The 5,953-nt window shown below is 39.3% G+C and overlaps 1 pseudogene across 2 annotated transcripts; it reads left to right on the top strand.

Annotated features, from left to right (window-relative positions):
• Window positions 1–2,871: 2,871 nt before the first annotated feature.
• LOC149554117 (G-type lectin S-receptor-like serine/threonine-protein kinase At2g19130 pseudogene) lies at window positions 2,872–5,683 on the top strand (annotated as a pseudogene). Of its 2 annotated transcripts, XR_016353227.1 has the most exons (2): window positions 2,872–3,243; window positions 3,350–5,683. The product of XR_016353227.1 is annotated as a G-type lectin S-receptor-like serine/threonine-protein kinase At2g19130 pseudogene, transcript variant X2 (transcript). The 2 variants fall into 2 exon arrangements; XR_016353226.1 differs by having other exon boundaries at window positions 2,880–5,683.
• Window positions 5,684–5,953: the final 270 nt, after the last annotated feature.

Below are 5,953 nucleotides of genomic sequence, written 5' to 3'. Positions count from 1 at the left end.
CTTAAATTTTCAAACAGCTACTAGAGGGGTGATTTTTGTCTACAATAGGCACTCCAATATACCATTGGAACTGTGAGGAAATAAACTTTCCAAATATGGGGTTAGTTTTTGCACAAGTGCTCACCGGTTCAGACTATAAGTGAATTTGTAATTTTCAGGGCATTCTCAGCAAAACGGGCAGATTTTGCCATTGAACATCAAAATTGGTTAGAGGGAAGATGTAAAGGCTTGTTGAAGTCTTAATGTGGAGAAAATTAACTTTAAATGGTTTTCTTGCATTCTAGAGGCCATTTAACTGATTTTTGCCCTTGCCTTGATTTGAGATCTGGCATCAAAAGCAGTTATTTTTCCATCAAGTTTTTGAATCACTTTATGCTTTTGAGAGGCAAAATGATCGAGGATTTGATAACTAGTTATAGAGAGAGAGAGATTAGAGAGATTCTTTTCACTTCTTGAGGAGGTTTTTCAAATGGACACAATGTCAGATGCAGAACAGATCTGGGAATTCTTTCCTCCATATCATTCTCTTTCTTTCTTATTGTAATGGTTCCAGTTTTGGGGAGAAGATTACTCACTATTGAGATACCATTCCTTTCAGCAATTTCTCTTGTATTGAGCAGCATTTAAGTTTTATGTAAATAGTTCTCATTTGTTAGGTGATTTGCGAAGTATTTATGTACATCTTTCATGAATTCATTTCCAAGGAAAATGAATAAAAACATAGCAAGGGGTTTTTATTTTAGTCTGGATCTTGTCTCTTGTTCATGGATTTGTAATCTTTTCTAGTTTGTGAACAAAGAGCATAAACTAGGTTGCATTTTGTTTAAGAATGTATGTGATTGAAGTATCTTGTTGATGGAACAAAGAGCCATGTAATTGCTTGATGTTTATCATAGGGTTTGCAGATTTCATGATGGGATAATTTGAGTATGAGATTCATTTTGATGTAGATGTTTATTCACAAGGTGAAAGATAGATCAGGGATCTTGATGTAGGAGTTATGTCAGAGATTTCTAGGAGATGTATGGTTGTAATTCATGTAATTGCCCAATAGATAAGGCACTGATTAGAGATAAGATCATTTGGTTTTGTCGTTCATACCAAGGTCTTGCTGAAAATCAACATTATTAATCAAATGTATTTCCCTTTCATGTTGAAGAGCTAAAATAGAATGCCCTCACCCAACTTATGAATTTCATTACCTTGCATTTAGCTACTGCAGATCTATGTCATCGCATGAGTTAATAGGAGAAATAAGGGTTAAATCTGCTTAATAGATTCAGGAATATGTCATTTTTGCACTGGTACGATATTAATTGAATTTGAGGTCCACTCGCCTAGGTTTTGCAAAGCCTAAAGTAGAAGAAGGCTCTAGCCTTATAGTTGGCCCAGTGTCTGAAATGACATGTTGAAAATGGAAGATAGCTGCCCTTAGATGTGTCTTGTTCTCATCGGGGTAATTTGAAATCTATAGCGTTTCAAAACACCCACAGATAAAATAAGTGACAAACTATCATAGAAGAGTAGATATTAAAACTGAGATGCTGGATGGCCAAGGGGTGACCTACTATTGGAGTTTTTTTATTTTTAAATAGAGGGTTTGGGAATGATCGAAAGGAAAGTTGCATTATACAAAGGCACACAAATATGGAAGTTGTAGCTCCTTATTCGGTGCATTCGTCTGTTACTTCATCAAACATAAAAAAAAAAATTATCTACTTTGTCCAGTTAAAATTGTGGGGGGGGGGGGGGGGACATATTCTTATATAATGTCCTTTGTCGATTGGTCAGAGTCGACAAAAATTTTACAGCGGGTCATCATTTGTATTGCTCCTTATCTGATATGATCTCTAAACACATTGATGGATGTATTTAATGTAATATTGATTGCGTTTCTATTGAAATGCCAAGATGCTTCCGTAGAAAAAAAAAAATTGGATTTCAAAATTTTAGAAGATCAAATTACCATTACCACCAAGGCCGTCTCCACCTTGTTGTTGACTTCCGTAAACCACCCAAGTACTTTCTTTAAAACTATAAATAGGCCACCACAATAATGGCTCGCAATATGCTAGTCACCAAGCAGAATTTCTAGGAACCACCATTTCCTTGCTCTAGTTGTCATCACCTTTTTTTGTTGCCTCCAAAACATTTTTTGTATGAGACACCACCAAATCGGTGAATATTTCAACTATAATAGCCTATCGGCTAACACATATGTGCTTTGTACTGTAAACAAACTATACTCTAAACAAAAATAATTAAACCATCCTCAATTGTAATTAAAAAAATATATCAAAATGAAAAGAATTTAAGAAAAAGAGAAACCTCAAGTAAGACCTACAATTAAGAACACACTAAGTCAAAGCTTAGTATGTGATGTTTAAGATTCCTGGTCCACCACTCTTTTAAAATAAAGCAATACGACTGCTCAAGAGTCGTGGAACGTGCCAGACTTGATGTGAATTCATTGGTAGGTATAAGTCATATTCAATAAAGCAATACGACTGCTCAAGAGTCGTGGAACGTGCCAGACTTGATGTGAATTCATTGGTAGGTATAAGTCATATTCAATAAAGCAATACGACTGCTCAAGAGTCGTGGAACGTGCCAGACTTGATGTGAATTCATTGTCCTTTCGAAAACTACTGCTCATCGGACCGACTTTGGCCCTTCCAGAGACTTTTGGAGATATGACCAACTTTTGATATGTCTCCGATTCGGAATTTCTTCGCATATTAACTACCCTGGGTCATTCTCTCTCTTCTCTCTCTATCATGGTCAACGTTTGACATATGAGTAGAGTCGCTTCTCTCAAGTCTTTCACACGCAACACTATCAAATAAATTTCCATCTGTTTGGAAGAACGGTACGCTTTTCACCCTCAACTTGATTTTGTGAATGGCAGTCATAACCCCCAAAAAAATGAGGCCAAACATTATGCAAGAAGTCCAACCTCTTCAAAATCAATTTTCACCTCTGGCGTCTGGTGAATTGGAAACTTTGAGTTGGGAGTGAGGTTTCTCTTTCTGAGGATCTCCGGTTGAGCATAATTTCCATTCTACTTCAGTGGTAGACAGTGACTTGTATTGGGAGTGATGGAGGAAAGCAGAAAAGGGTTCTGCATCTGTGTATTTATAGTGTGTATCGAACTGAAAACTTGTGGTTCTGCAGTCAAAGCTGGACATACTCTTTCCTTGGGCGAATCGATGACTAGAAATCAGACAATAATTTCGAGAAACGGTACGTTTGAATTGGGATTTTTCAGCCCAGATGGTACGAGTAACTGGTATATTGGTATCTGGTATGCAAATATAACAGAGAAGACGATTGTTTGGGTGGCCAACAGGGAGACTCCGGCGAGAGAAAGTCCTGGCGTTTTGAAGCTTTCAGGAGGAGGTGATCTTGGACTGTTTGACGCAACGGGTGCGTCTCTTTGGTCTGCCAAGGTGACCAAGAAGCCTTCTCAGGCTGTTTTACTAGATTCTGGTAATTTTGTGATGTTCGGTGATGCCAACAAATCTGAAACTGTTTGGCAGAGTTTCGACTATCCCGTGGACACCTTGTTGCCAGGGGTGAGGTTCGGTGGGCAGCAAAAGCTCGTCTCTTGGAAAAGCTCAGTCGATCCTGCTCTTGGGATTTTCTCATATCAAATGGACCCATCTGGAGCCGAACAAACGGTGCTCATATGGAACAAGTCTGTACAGTATTCGGCAAGCGGGAATTGGGACGGCAAGTCTTTCACTGGAATTCCAAGGATGGTAAACCAAGTCTTCTTCTACAATGTCGACATTGAAAGCACCAACTCTGGCTGGTATGTCACAGTTACATTGAATGGTACCAAAAATGTGCTCTCACGTTTCGTCCTAACAAAGTCTGGAGAAATGCAATCGTATGGTCTGCTTGATGACGGCAAATGGAGCATGTTCTGGTCTCGACCAGCAGACTCCTGTTCCGTATATGGTTTGTGCGGAGCCTACGGAATCTGCAACTCCAACAATGTTCAGTTCTGCAGCTGCGTGGAAGGCTTCGCCCCAGCAGACACTCGAGCCTGGGATTCGCGAGAGGCGTGGTCCAGTGGCTGTGTTCGGCAGAGCCCCTTAAACTGCGATGCCAAAAATGGAAGCACGGACGGATTCGTAGAGCTGATCAAAAATTTGGCTGATGATAAATCCGCTTCGTCATACCCGGATGCAACCACGAAGAAAGATTGCCAGAAAGCCTGCCTCCTCAACTGCTCCTGCACTGCATTTGCTTTCAATCCGCCTTCAGGGCCCTGCCAAATCTGGTCGGGTGATATATTGAACATGCGTAGCTCTCTTCCAACAAAAAACAATTCAAATGTTTTTATTCGAGTAGCTGCTTCTCCACTTTCCAAGACTGAGAAATCGTCCTCCTTCAAATACATGACCCCAATTGTTGTTGGTGCTCTCGTCGTTGCATTGGGAATCATTTCACTCTTAGTGTGGAGGCGGCATCGGCAGAGGCAGTGGCCACGATCGATGGAGAGTGTAGCAGATTCCACAAATTCTTTTCTAAGAATGTTCAGCTACATGGAGTTGAAGATTGCGACTAGGAATTTCAGGTCGAAGCTCGGGAGCGGAGGATTTGGCATGGTGTACAAAGGATGTCTAGTAGACGGTACACCTGTGGCGGTAAAGAAGATGAACGGTGTACAGAGACAAGATGAGAAGCAGTTCCGAGCAGAAATCAGTTCTCTGGGAAACATACAGCATGCCAATTTGGTCAGGCTTCGAGGGTTTTGTGCAGAATCATCCAGAAGGTTTCTGGTCTATGATTTCATGCCTAACGGCTCTCTTAATTCCTTACTCTTCTTTAATAAATCCGAAGGTAAACAAAAGGTACTCAATTGGAAGACTAGATTTGAGATCGCGTTAGGCACTGCAAGAGGGTTACTTTATCTCCATGAAGAATGCAGAGACTGCATCATTCACTGTGATGTCAAACCTGAGAACATACTTCTGGACAATGACTTTTCACCAAAGTTGGCTGATTTTGGGTTAGCAAAGCTTGTGGGTAGAGATTTCAGCCGCGTCTTGACCACCACGAGAGGAACGAGAGGCTACTTGGCTCCCGAGTGGATCTCTGGTATTCCCATTACTCCCAAGGTTGATGTGTACAGTTTTGGTATGACACTCTTAGAAATCATTTCTGGCCGAAGAAATTTAGATTTAAGTGTTCAAGAGTCTAGTAAATACTACTTTCCTACATGGGCTGTTACTCAAATATACAGTGGCAACACAATCAATGTTGTTGAAGAGGGTATTGCAGAGGAGAGAGACATTGAAGAGGTGAGAAGAGCAAGTATTGTAGCATTGTTATGCATTGAAAAGGATGAGCGAGTGAGGCCAAGCATGGGGCAAGTGGTGCTAACGTTGGAAGGAAAGACGCAGCCACAAATTCCACAGATCCAATGTTCCGTGCCTATAGACGAGCAAGTAGACCAAAGCAACACTGGGAGCAGCGAATGATATCAAAATAGAACAACGTAAGAGAGACCTCCAATAAAATAACATACTAGACAAGATATTTTAGATGTTAAGATAGTTTAGATGTTACTTAAACATCGACATGTATATTTTAGTTGTAATTAACATGTTCATTTTGCTAGTGAGCCATTTAATATATGAATAAAGTTAATTTAGATTATATTTTAAGAAAACGTCATTGTATAGTTATTAAATGATTTAAATAAAAAAAATATTTAGATGATTTGAAGATTTTAATATATGAAAATTTTAAATTTAGTATTGTAGAAAAAAAAAAGTTCTTTTAATTTTATTTTTATGTGAGGATTTATATATGTTGAAGAGTTTAACATGTCAAATTGGTCCTATCTTAATTATAATATATGCATGGTTTTAATTTAAATTTAATGTACTAACAGTTGTGTGCCTAGTTGTGAGCAATGACTAGTCACCAAATTTTGTTC

Source organism: Cupressus sempervirens, chromosome 6 (assembly GCF_028749045.1).
Source record: "Cupressus sempervirens isolate cs-2001-9-10 chromosome 6, ASM2874904v1, whole genome shotgun sequence".
Classification (NCBI taxonomy): domain Eukaryota; kingdom Viridiplantae; phylum Streptophyta; class Pinopsida; order Cupressales; family Cupressaceae; genus Cupressus; species Cupressus sempervirens.
The sequence above is the reverse complement of the archived record's forward strand: the minus strand, read 5'-3'. Positions and strand labels throughout refer to the sequence as shown.